The 13,342-nt window shown below is 40.4% G+C and overlaps 1 pseudogene; it reads right to left on the bottom strand.

Annotated features, from left to right (window-relative positions):
• Window positions 1-2,622: 2,622 nt before the first annotated feature.
• On the bottom strand, window positions 2,623-4,157 carry LOC121013383 (phospholipid scramblase 1-like; annotated as a pseudogene).
• Between the last annotated feature and the right edge of the window lie 9,185 nt (window positions 4,158-13,342).

Genomic DNA, 13,342 nt, shown 5'->3' with positions numbered 1-13,342 from the left:
AGTGCCTGGCCCAGAGTCAATGCTCAGTAAATTTGTAGGAAGAAAAAAATAATGTCCTTTGGGTTGTAGAGAGATTTAGTTCTCTCCATATGTTCCTCTGAGGAGATAGAGAAAAGTGTCTCATTCCAGTACCTCCGGGCTGCTTCCATTTTGGAGGCTCCCTCCTGCAGCCATTCTAGAATGTAATAGAAATAGAGGGAAAAGTTTCTCTGACGTTTTTGATGTTTAGTCCAGGGCATGTTTCCAGGGGGGAAGGGTCAGACTTCAAGGATGCCCCGGCCCTTGACGTTCTCTGCGAAAGGATGTGCTGTACAAAGATCTGCCCGCCAGCAGCTGTGCTTGAAAACCATATGGCAGAGCCATGGTGACAGTTTTCCTTTCAGACCCTGAGTAGGCATTTGGTATCAGGAGCGATAGACAATACATTTCAAATCACTTCCTCATGACAGCCCTTCAGATGTTTGAAAACCTTATCCCTTCTGGGCAATGATTCCTGCTTCAACTGTTTGCCATCTGACACAGTCTTCAGACCTTTCCTCCCCTAAATTTTCTTCCTCTGTTTTGTCCATGTTTCTTCTATGTATTGCCTCAAGCGTCTAGAAATCAACAGCATATACAGGCTGTAGCCTGACCGAAGCAGAGATCAGGGGACCGTTGTTGCCTTTCTGGCCGCTCCACATCCATTGTGGCAAAGATGTCATCATCTGCTCAGCAGCCCTGTCACGTCCTTGACTTTCACCATACTTGCGGCCAACTCAAATCCCTGTGTTTTGTCTTATGTTGTTGTTAATGTGGTGTGTTTTAAATATGATTCTCTAATTCTGTGCTTGTGTATTTTGAACCAAGCTGCTGCTTTGAACCTAAGGATTTAACTTGTATTCCTACTGAACTCATAGGTTTGGCTCGCTATTCCAACTTATGTTGACATTTCGGAATGATGATTCCACCATTAAATGTTTCCCATTCCAAGCTTTTGCCATGTGTACTTTTGGTAAGCCTACTGCCACATTTTCATCCAAGTTACTGAGAAAGGTATTGCGTGAGACAAGTCGAGGAAAGAGCCCAGAGCACACCACATGCTCAACAAATAGTTACTAATTAAATCATGACTCTGATAGGAGGAAAAGTTGTAGACTGTGGTTATTGTCTCTACTACTATACTCAGGCAAGCATGTGCCCCTTTATTTATCCTCAGAAAAGCATGCACTATATTTTTCAAAGGGATAGTTTTCTTGCTCTTCTAGAGGTTTCCAGGACAATCTTATTGTTCCCATTCATTCTTTCTCCATCCCGTCCATCCATGTGCAGACAGGATTCAATATTAATAACAGAGGGTATTGGTAGCATCATCTATCAGATATGCTGTATACGAAAACACCCCAAAACTTAGGAATCTAAAACAATGACTATGTATCACAGTTCTGTTGGTAGGTTAGTCATTTGTGCTGCAGTCACCTGGACTTAGTCACACGGTTGCACGTAGCCAAGAGACCCTCAGGGTGCCAGACTCAGCTAGGGTGAGTGGAATGGCTGGGTTTCTCCCTTCATGTGCTCTTTCATTTTCAGGGAGGCCTACTCAGGTTTTTTCATCTGACACTGGCTGTGTTTCAGTGGGAGGAAGTCCTGTGTGCAAACCCAAATCAAGCTTCTGCTTGAATCATGTTTGCTGTTGTCTCATTGGTCAAAACAAGTCACATGACCACATTCCGGAGTCAGTGAGGACAGGGACAACCTAAGGTTGGATATAGGAAGTGAGATTTATTGAGGGACATTAATGTAACAATTCGTCACAAGCACACATGTTTATAGCACTTTCAGAATTTAGTTTATCATGCCTCGTAATTTATGTTTCCTTATAATTAGCTTTAGTGGGAATCTCTATGGCTATAAAACTTAGCATGTAATACTAGAGTTTTATGAAAAAGGACTCAGTATTGGGTAAGGATACAAAAGCTGAAATTAAAAATTTCCAGTTTAAGTAGCACTTATACATATCTGCTAATATTTGAATAATATTTTCCATTAGTTATTATCTTAATGATTAATATATCAAAGTATCCACCTTGCTCTGCCCATGCTGTAGTTATAGTGGGTTGACTAAAATAGATTATGTATCTTTTTATTCTTGGAGAATCTGAACAAGTAGTTTTTTTTTTAATGTCAAGTTTTTATTTATTTATTTATTTAGCTTACAAAAGAAGTTTAATATACTGTGATTGCTGAACAGAAAACAAATACATGTTTTATTTTTCTTTGGTAATATGAATATTAAGTATTATTTTAACATAATTGTAAAAGAAACAAATTATATTCGTTTTTAACTTATTTGAATATACAGTATTTGCAAAATAACATAATTGTTATTTTTTTCACATACCACATTAACAACAACATAAGACAAAACACAGGGATTTGAGTTGGCCACAAGTATGGTGAAAGTCAAGGACGTGACAGGGCTGCTGAGCAGATGATGACATCTTTGCCACAATGGATGTGGAGTGGCCACAGGATGTGAAATAAATCGGAACTATGTTTAATAAAATGCACATTTATATTTTAAAATTAATAAGGACTTAATTTGGTGTAAAAGTTGAAAATAAAACAGATTATAGTTCAGAACAACTTGCCACAGGAAATTTCATGACTAAATGTAAAACTTAACATGTCCTTTCTCTAAAATACACAATGAAAAAGCAAATGTATAAAACAAAGCAAGATGCATAAAAACATTTATAGGTAAGTGATATGGAAAATAAACCCTACAATTTGAAAAGTCATCGCATATACCAGGTATCACAGTAGAATTCACAAATGCCGGAAGTCATTTCAATAAAGAAAAGAAAACCAATTAGTTTTTCCTTGACATAGTCCCAATAAGCACACAGACTTCACACTTTCTGAGAAGGCTTTCATTAATCCCCTACCACACTCCTTTTTTTTTATTCTTTGTTTCCACTCCTTTCAAAAAAACGTGAAATCAATGAGGAAACATACACCAAGCATTACGGCTTTCATTTTCACATCAAGGTCTAAAGGGAGCTGGATACCAAAGCTATCAGCATCTGTAAATGCCTCTCTCCAAAACCAGTCCACTGCTTGGAAATCTTGCCAACCGTAGTTTCTTCATCCAGAGATTTAATCTCAAAGTCAACATCTGCACAACAGCTGCACCCAACCCATGGACCAATAACTTTTAATGCATCCTCTCTCCTCTCATTCTGAATTGTAAACCTTGGCAGGCATGGATGCCGGGTCTGAGTAACATAACCTACAGGTACACGAGGAAGAGCGTGGACTTCAATCTCCTGAAGGCAGCAAGGACAACAACGGCTGTCACACCTTAGTGGTCTCTCCGGAGTTATAGCTTCTTGGCCCATATTGTCAATATCCTCATGGTAAAAGGCCGAGAAACCCCACAGCAATTCCGGGTTCAGCAGTCTGTATCCTCTGCTGCAGAGTAAATCTTCTGTCCAAAGCTGTTCTTAATTTCATATTTGTTATTAGTTTCAAAACCTGCTGTGACTTCCAGAAGCTCAATTTGTTGATGAACCAGCATCTGATCTATCTGACTTAAACACTCCAATCCGGGTGGACAGCCTGATGGAGGTGTGGTGCTGCCATCCACGGTACCCTCGCAGGTCCGCCTGGTTGATTAAACACAGGCTGGGGTTGGACAGGAAACCCTACTGGGCCAGCACCTGAATAACCAGCTGGTGGAATTGAGTAGCCAGCCTGAGGGCCAGGAGAGCCCTGTATTGAGTAGCCAGTATGTCCTGCAGGTCCTCGGGGTGCTGCTGAAGGACATTGAGGGGGATAGTCAGATGGTAAATTTGTTCCTGGGCGAGGAGCATTCATTTGTCCATTTTGCTTTTCCATGATTTATGGAGTTCTGTGGCTGTGGGAGCTCCATGCTGCCGAGAACCTCCGGGGTGTGGGAACGCTCTCGGTTTCGTTTCCTGGATCCTAGGTATGCCACAAGTTTGTACTTAAATTCTAGTCAGTTAATACATATGGTAAAATTGGTTTCAGATATAGGATTTAGTGACTCATCCTTAAGTATAACGCCCAGTGCTCATCACAACAAGTGCCCTCCTTAATACCTGTCACCCATTTAGCCCATCCCCCATCCACCTCCCTCTATCAACCCTCAGTTTGTTCTCTGTAGTTAAGACTCTCTTTGGGCTTGCTTCCCATTCTTTATTTTTTTCTCCCTTCCCCTATGTTTGTCTGTGTTGTTTCTTAAATTCCACATACGAGTGAAATCATATGGTGTTTTCCTTTCTCGGATTGACTTATTTCGCTTAGCATAATACACTCTAGCTCCATCCACATCATTGCCCATGGCAAAATTTCATTCTTTTTAATGACTGAGTAATATTCCATTGTATGTATATACCACCTTTTCTTTATCCAATAATCAGTTGATGGACATTCGGGCTCTTTCTGTAGCTGGGCTATTGTTGATAATGTTGCTATGAACACAGGGATGCATATGCCTCTTCAAATCAGTATTTTGTAGCCTCGGGTAAATACACAGTAGTGCAATTGCTGGATCGTAGGGTAGTTCAATTTTTAACTTTTTGAGGAACTTCCAGGCTATTTTGCAGAGTGGCTGCACCAGTTTGCATTCCCACCAACAGTGTCAGGAGGTTCCCTTTTCTCCACATCCTTGCCAGCATCTATTATTTCCTGTGTTATTAATTGAACAAGTAGCTTTCTAAAGGCAATATTGAATTTACTTTCAAAATTTTAATTCTTCAAAATGTAGGAATCTCAAAGCCTAAGAAACAATAGTGTCATTTTAGCTGTATAAATGTCTTAAAAACATTTTTGATAAATTAATTTTGCCCGGACATGTGTTTTAAGGCAAACTTGCTCCCAATTAGACAAAACACAAAGGTCTGGGAACCAAGCGTAGAAGTGGGGGTGTCCACTGATACCTGGGCCCTGTTGCATTCAAGATTTTAGAATCCACGAGAACAGTGCCCCCACAGGACTGCAATGGTTCTACGAAAACTAAAGCTGAGACTCGATACCTGGCTACTTGGAGTTCTACGTACTATTGAACAAAGAGGCAAATAGGCAAGGGGAAGGGGAACTGGTTGGAGTCACTGATCTTGGCTATCAGGGACCTGTAAGGTTGTCACTATGTAATGGGGACAAGAGAAAGTATAGATGGAACCTAAGTTGTACATCTGCCAAGCTGCGAAAAATTAATGAAGACAACGACATCGTTATATTGGAAGGGCCCCCAAAGCCAAACCCTGGCCAAATAAGATGCTCTCTGAAAGAAAAGGGAAAATGAAGTAGATGGTGAAGAGGAAAGTCACACGTACCAGGTATCATAAACAGCTTGTGAAAAGTTATAGATGGGACTATTGTTGCCTTTACTTGTATTTACTTCTTTATTTTGCCATATATTTCAAGTAATTTCCTCCCTTTCTTTCCTACCACACTGTTGTGTATGTGTTGTTAGGGAGGAGATTATATCATCACTAGAGGAGAAATAAAATACCACCAAGAATAAAATATTCAATTTGGAATTGACTGCAGAAACTATTGAGACATTGGGCCATTTCCCTTTGGGAAGATGAGCACATTTTTTTTTACCCTATAATGGGTCCGTGTTATCAGGCAGGAGGATTATTTTAATGTGTAGATGTTTATTTTAACATAAGTGACAAATGGTGCATGTGGGTGTTAAGAAAGCAAAGTGGTAGATAGCAGGGAGTTCTTGCCATTTCGTTGGGTGCCCAGCATCTGAATCTTTTTTTTTTCCATTTCAAACCTCACTCACAAATGAATCAGTCTTGGTGGGGGCAGAGTTCTGCCTGCCCTTGTTATGGTAAGTGGGACATACATTCCATTTCTTACCTGGCTTCTAGGAGTGAGCATATGACCTAGCTTTGTCCCAACATAAGCCCAACTGGAACTTTGAATCTGGGGAACTACAGGAACAAAGTTATGCAGGGGACGAAGATTACTTCCTGGGGTGGTGGTAAGCGTCCAGTGGGTAGGGTCCAGCAGTCTCAGTGCTAGTGCAAGAGGTTTTAGCAGCATAATCTTAATCAGAGTATTTCTGAGCCAAGACTCTTCTGCTTACATTTCCTTGATTCCTTACCATTTTCCAAACCCAGTTCTCCATATTTCTTAGAGTCAGTAGGTTAACTATTAATTTCCTTTCTGTTTGAATATGCCAGAATCAGCTTCTGTCATCCACAACAGGATCTCTGAACAGTATAAAACACAAAGTACACATCACAGGACTTTGTAGAAGCACATTAAACAGTGATGTCTTTGCCCCCTTCCTTTCCTTCTTGCTCCCTTCCCAGTTGCATTAAAAGCTCTTTAGATGCTGATTTCTCTAACCCCTCCAAAAGGAGTTTAGTATGTTGCTTTGTACAAATAGCAGTTAATATTGGCTCGTGCCTAAACTGCACACTTAGCGAAGTGGAATTCATCACTAATTCCTCAAAGGTTCTAGATAGTGGGAGAAATAAGCCCACCGACCCAATCCAAGGAGGGACGAGTTGGCCCAACCTGAAGTGAGGCTTTAATCAATGTTCTTGCAAGAGCGGGTGTCTGATGGACAGGCACGATCTGGGCAGTCACAGCAGACAATTTATCTCCTACTGTGCAAGTCCCTCCCCTTAATCCTCATTGGCTGAGTACTACAGCGGTTATAGCCTTACCCGGAAGTCGCCTAGGCCCATGTAAGGCAAAAAGTACATTCCTTTTTTTTTTTTATTTTTTTATTTTTTTTTATTTTTTATTTTTTTTATTTTTTATTTTTTTTTTATTTATATATGAAATTTATTGTCAAATTGGTTTCCATACAACACCCAGTGCTCATCCCAAAAGGTGCCCTCCTCAATACCCATTCCTTGAGGTGACACACAGACTTCAGTTCTTTGGCACATGCCCATTGCAAAGCCCATGAAAATAAGCTGGGAAAATAGAGAGGGGAAGATGAACCAGAACCAGGAAGTGAAGTGTCCAAGGGTTTGGAACTCCATTTTTGGCGGGGCGAGGCGGGGTGGGGGAGGGGAAGGTTGTAAACCCGTTGTTAACTAGACCGCACTGCTTTTATTTGGTATTTCTGAAAATGAATCCTCTCACTTACCCCTCACAGATAGCATGCATGATAATACAAAAATGCACTGGCAAGCAAACTGAAAACAGAACTGGTGATGTAGTTGTGGCTAGCTTCTTTGGTTTACAATGTTTATAACGCTTAGATGGCAGGAAGAGTTCAGTATGTGTATTTTTACCTAACAAACAATATGGGAATTCCTTCTTGAAATTTTGCTTGGAGCCATAAATTTCTAAGAATGACTGATTAAAAATGATACTCCTACACACAAAAGAGGGGAAAAAATAAACTGTGGTAAATTTTTTTCTTTAGTGATGTGCTTGAAAATTACTTCCTTTCTTTCTTTGAAGGCTGTGACAATGAGAAGCCATCTTGGAGGCTGCCATGAACAGGAGGGTTTGAGAAGTCCTCTTTATGGAGGTCACATTTGAATGGAAATCCAAATGATTAGACAGAATTAGCCATTCCAAGCACCAGTGCAGAGGGTCCAGGCCGAGGAAGAGCAGGTATACCCCCAGCATTCCTGTCCTTGACTCCTACCCTCCCCTTTTGCCTTCCTCATCCAGGCTTTGTGCTCCCCCAACATTTTTTCCTTCTTAGGCTATGGAACTTACATTCGATTTGGAGTTAAAACATCCTTCATTAGAGATGTGCTACTTTCCACAGCACAGTCTTTAACATTATTATTGATATTTTTAATTTTTTTAATGTTTATTTGTTTTTGAGAGAAAGAGAGAGAGAGAGAGAGAGAGAGAGACAGAGTGTGAGTAAGGGAGGGGCAGAGAGAGAGGGAGACACAGAATCTGAAGCAGGCTCCAGGCTCCGAGCTGTCAACACAGAGCCCGACCCGGGACTTGAACTCACAAACCGCAAGATCATGACCTGAGCCGACATCAGACGCTTACTCAGCTGAGCCACCCAGGCGCCCCAGTCTTTAACATTATTAAACAGAATACTTAGTGTCTCAGCATGAAGCATTTGCAGCTGGTTTCTCCAGCCATGCCCAGAGATATCCAAAGGGAAATGATTAGGTTCTTGACTTTGAAATGCTCATTAAAGTGACACCTTGCAAAAGATGATATCTACCCTAAAAACAAATTCCCATTCCCACCACTCAATCTATCAGATGTAAATTTCTGGCAGCTGAAGTATCGCCATTCCATCTATCCTTCCAATTATGAAGCTTTCAGAGCGAGTTCAGACCACCCAGCTACCTAATGAAGAAGAATTTTAATTATTAAAAGGGACACTTCCGTGTCTTTTCTTTTTGGGTAACTTTTAGTATCATTGCATGGTCAACTAAACTGCCATTCTGCTTCACTGCCAGACATCGTCAGGTCTTACTGCATTTTTTAATAACTAATGAAGTCATTATTTAAATAACAGTGAATCGAAGGCTAAGGCAAGAACACAAGTTTTCCCACCTCCAGAGGAGCTAGCTGGCTCTATACCCCACTGACCACGCTGCTTCTTGTGTCATTGAGAACACTGGTTGACAATGCAACTCTAATGCTTTTTGAAACCTCGATCAGTAGAAGCTGGAAAAACTTTTTAAAACGTAGCAAACATTTCTGCTAAAATAGAGGCTCAGCTTATTTCTGAGCCATACTATTATTTCTCAAAAACCCTCTTGAATGGATAATTGAGTTATACAAATGTAAATCAAGCATCTGTGGGTGGATCTGCCGGCGGGAGGACATTGTTGCAGAATGCTCTGTCTGGTGATGCAAAATGTACCATGTCCTCAAGCCCAGGCCATGCCTCTGAGACTTGGCTTTGTGAATTTTTTGGAGGGTTTCTAAGATTATGAATGGAGAGCCTGCTGCTGACAAAACTCTTGCGTGAACTTGTGAAGCTGCATAGGCTCTTCCTTAAGTAGTTTGTGGGGGTTAGTTTTGCTTTTGCATGCGATGCACAGATCTGGAGTGACACTGCGTTATTATGTTTGGTGTCATTGTGCTGATGGGGTCATGATGCAAGGCCACCCTCCTGTGGTCAAGGGCAGGACTTTCCTGTGAAGGAGACATTTCTTCTTTAGTTATTCTTGAGCAAGAGGAGCCAATCATAGGACCTTAGACTTGAAGAAGGGTAAAAATCATTCTTTCTTAACTTGTCTTAAGTGACCTATACTCCTAGGCACAGTTATGTTCAGAGCATTCCTGGGGTTAGAATAATTTGACCCTGACTCTATTCACCTTGGCTGGGAGCACCCAAATGGACCCTGAAAACAAGCTGACACTAAACTGTAAGAGTAACCACCTCTAGTAGCATTTGTAAGACACCCTTCAATTGGGGGCCACGCATCAAAGAGAAGACAGTATACTTTCATCGTCTGCTGCAGTCTGAACTTAGCCGCATCCCTTAGTTAAGGGAAGGGTCTGTCACCTAGGCTGGTTAAGCGTTAGCAATGGCCATTTTCCATAGTGTAGCTTCTTCTGCCAAATGGTGACCTCAGAGCTCCTACCAGAAGAGAAAGGGAAAGGGTGACTTCACCAGGAGTTTAGTTTAGGCCAGAATAACCACACGTGGGGTCTGTTGTGGAGCATATATGACAAAGCTCTGTGGTGCTTTCAGAAACAACTGGAGGAAATTTGATGTGGGCAAGTCCCTGCTGTTATGGTAAATTTTTCTGGTGATATCCAATTTATTTTTTTATACTTATTTTTTAAGACTCCTGTGTGGCGGGCAGCCTTAGTATTCATTCATAAGATTTTTCTCCCCCTACAAAATGGGGCTTCAAACCTTATAATAACTTTATCTAGAACAATACCATACTAAGTAGTTTTTCTTAAAGACCTTGTTACTGGCATGAAAGAGACTATGTTATTAGTAAAATTCATGATCTTCGCATTCTTTGGATGAAGCCAGCATCCGTGTAATTATTTGTTTGTCATCTCTCTCACTGAGAATACTACTTACATGAATGACATAATAAAGAAGCAGCTATTTGAATATAAATTTTATAGAAATAGAATATTTATGGCATCCCAGAGAAGTTTGAGTTTCAGATTCTCTTCAAGCGAAATGTACTATAAAAACTGTTAAAAGCAAGGATGGATATTCAGGCAAGGGAGCTTGAAATTCTTTTGAGAATAAAACAAATGATGAATGGAAAAGAATTTATTCTGGAACGAACAAAAGGTATGCAGGCCATTTTTTTTTTTTATTTTAAATCAGAGTTCCTTTTGTGTACTGTTAGAAATAAGCCATTTAATCAAGAGAACTGCAGGGGATACTATTTTAGACACGGACTTTACAGAGAGAATTTGGATTATGAGATTGAAGTTGCAGGCCAAAAAGAAACAGAATGTATAAATGGTATAGGTATAAATAAATGGAAAGAAATTCAAGAACTAAATTTTATAAAGTAATGATAATAGTAAAGTCTCTTTCATCTGAAATAATAAGTGAAACATGACAAGGGGAAAATATATTTGGTAAGAATATATAGAGAAGAATGCAAACATCTTGTAAAGAAATGTCCACTTCTAGCTATGCCAGAGTAGTTTATATCAGATTGACTCCCTTCTCTTGACAAGAATAATGACCAAAAAAAGATAGTAAAATGTATTAAAATTTAACAGTTCCCCTCTCCAAGCTGTTGGAGGCATCAGAGAAGAACTAAGGCTGTTGAAGATTAATAGGATAAAGTCCTGGAAAGAAGAGCAATGCATTGATGCAAATATGACATTCTTTATTGGTGATCCTCTCAAGTCATTTTCTAGTAGGTAGGTAGCACAGGTGAGACGCTAGACAGAGAGAAAAGTCTCAGAACTTTTGATGCTCACAAAGCTGGGCATCAGAGCTGGGCAAGAGTCTGGGTTCCATATGATCAAAGTAGCTAAGACTTTAGAAATCAAGATCTTGGATTAAAGGGAATTACAAGGAAGTGAGCCCAATATTCTGCAATTCTTTTTTCTTCAGTGTATTTGATAAGCTGCACAGGGTGGGAATATATGCAACAATGCAGAAAGTGGAAACTAAGTTTAAACAGTTTCACAGTGTTTGGAGAGATAGAAACACTGGATTCAGACATTTCCAAAGATCTCTTGGATTTCAATCATCTCAGTCCCTGATTGGATCAAAGTGATTCACAACTCCTTTGACTATCTCCTAGGAAACAAATAAACAAAACACCCAGCTTCTTTCAAGGAGGATATTATCCAGAGCCCTTATAATTCATCATTGACAATGACTGGCATTCAATCAAAAATTATCAGACGTTCCAGGAAACAGGACAAAATGGCCAATACAAAAGCAAAAAGAATACAAACAGACCCTTGGTTGATCTATATATCAGAGTTTTTAGACAGTCTTTTAAATAATTGTAACTAATAGGTTTGAGAAAATAGATAAAAAGAAAATTCTGCCAGAAGACTGGGACCTATAAACACAGTCCAATCGAGGTTCAAGAGTTGGTAAAAATTAGATCTCATCAGATGAGTTTAACAGTAATTAGAGCAGAGGGTCACTGAACTGACACATGAAAAAGAAAAAGGTGTGGGGCACCTGGGTGGCTTGGTCGGTTAAGCGTCTGACTTCCGCTCAGGTCATGATCTCGTGGTTTGTGAGTTCGAGCCCTGCGTTGGGCTCTGTGCTGACAGCTCAGAGCCTGGAGCCTGCTTCCAATTCTGTGTCTCCCTCTCTCTCTGCTCCTCCCCTGTTCATGCTCTGTCTCTCTCTGTCTCAAAAATAAATAAACGTTAAAAAAAAATTAAAAAGAAAAAGGTGAAAAATACAAAAGAGAGAAAGATATATATAACAAATGGTGAGAAGTTCTTGCATATGTGTAATTGGGGCCCCAGAAGGAGAAGAGGGAAAGAATTGGGGAATAAGTAGCAAATGAAGAGATACTCATGGAGAATTTTCCAAAATTAGTGCAAGATATCAAGCCAAAGATTCGAGAATCTCTATAAAACCCAAGCACAGCCAGGTACATTATAGTAAAACTATTTAAAATTAAAGACCAAAAGAAATTATTAAAAGCATCTAGAAGACAAAACACATCTCTTCCAAGGAGAAATGATCAAAGTGGTGAAATCCAGATAATAATGGCATGCTATATTTAACTTGCTGTAAGAAAACACTGCTAACTTAGCATTCTACAAGGCAGTGAAAGTATCCTTCAAAAATGAAAATAAAGTAAAGACATTTTTTTTCAGACAAAATCTGAGAATATTTCTTGCCAGTAAACTCACATAAAAATTGATTGAGGTAGAGATACCCACAAATATTAAGTTACATAAATGGATAGACTAAAATGATGCATTCTCAAAAGAGAGTAAACTTTTGGGGGGATTTAAGAATGTGTAACTTTACTCAGGATTTATTAGGTTAGTTTTCTTCTTTATAAGAGGAAAAACATGAGAACAAATAATCCTCTGAATGAGTACTTTACATTCATTGATAAATGACATTCTGGGCCAGCTTTTAAAAATTTATACAATTTGACAAACAATTATAACAGGAAATGATGGGCAAATTTAGAAAGACTTAGCAATAAATGACATACTAAATGGCATTTAGCTGGATGAAAAGTGAAAACATTATCAGCTTAAAAAATACCTTTCTACTACTTTCTACATTTATAAATATTTTGTTTATGGCAATAATAGAGAACTGAAATATTTTATAACTTGTGGTGGATACAGTGCTTTATGTCTTTATTTAAAATTAAGTGGGGGGGATCCTGGGAAGATGGCGGCGTAGGAGGATGCTGGGCTCACCGCGCGTCCTGCTGATCACTTAGATTCCACCTACACCTGCCTAAATAACCCAGAAAACCGCCAGAAGACTAGCAGAACGGAGTCTCTGGAGCCAAGCGCAGATGAGAGGCCCACGGAAGAGGGTAGGAAGGGCGGCGAGGCTGTGCGCGCTCCATGGACTGGCGGGGTGGAGGGGCCGCCCGCCAGCCAAGCAGAGCCCCCAAGACTGGCTGGCAAAAGCGGAGGGGCCAGACAGAGTGTGTTCCGACAGCAACCGGAACTTGACAGCTGGAAGGTTATAAGTTAACAGCTCTGCTCAGAGAATGGGAGGGCTAGAGGTCAACGGGAGGGAGAGTTGCTGAGCCCCAGGACGACAGAGCTCAGTTTGGCAGGGAACAAAGGCGCTGGCCAGTTTCATCTCCCTCGCCCATCCCCCAGCCAAAATCCCAAAGGGAACCAGTTCCTGCCAGGGAACTTGCTTGCTCCGCGCAAACATCCAACGCTGTGCTTCTGCGGAGCCAACCCTCCGGCAGCGGGTCTGACT

This window comes from Herpailurus yagouaroundi, unplaced genomic scaffold (assembly GCF_014898765.1).
Source record: "Herpailurus yagouaroundi ecotype Mexico unplaced genomic scaffold, PumYag 198, whole genome shotgun sequence".
NCBI lineage: Eukaryota > Metazoa > Chordata > Mammalia > Carnivora > Felidae > Herpailurus > Herpailurus yagouaroundi.
Note: the sequence above shows the minus strand (reverse complement) of the source record. Positions and strands in the feature narration are given on the sequence as shown.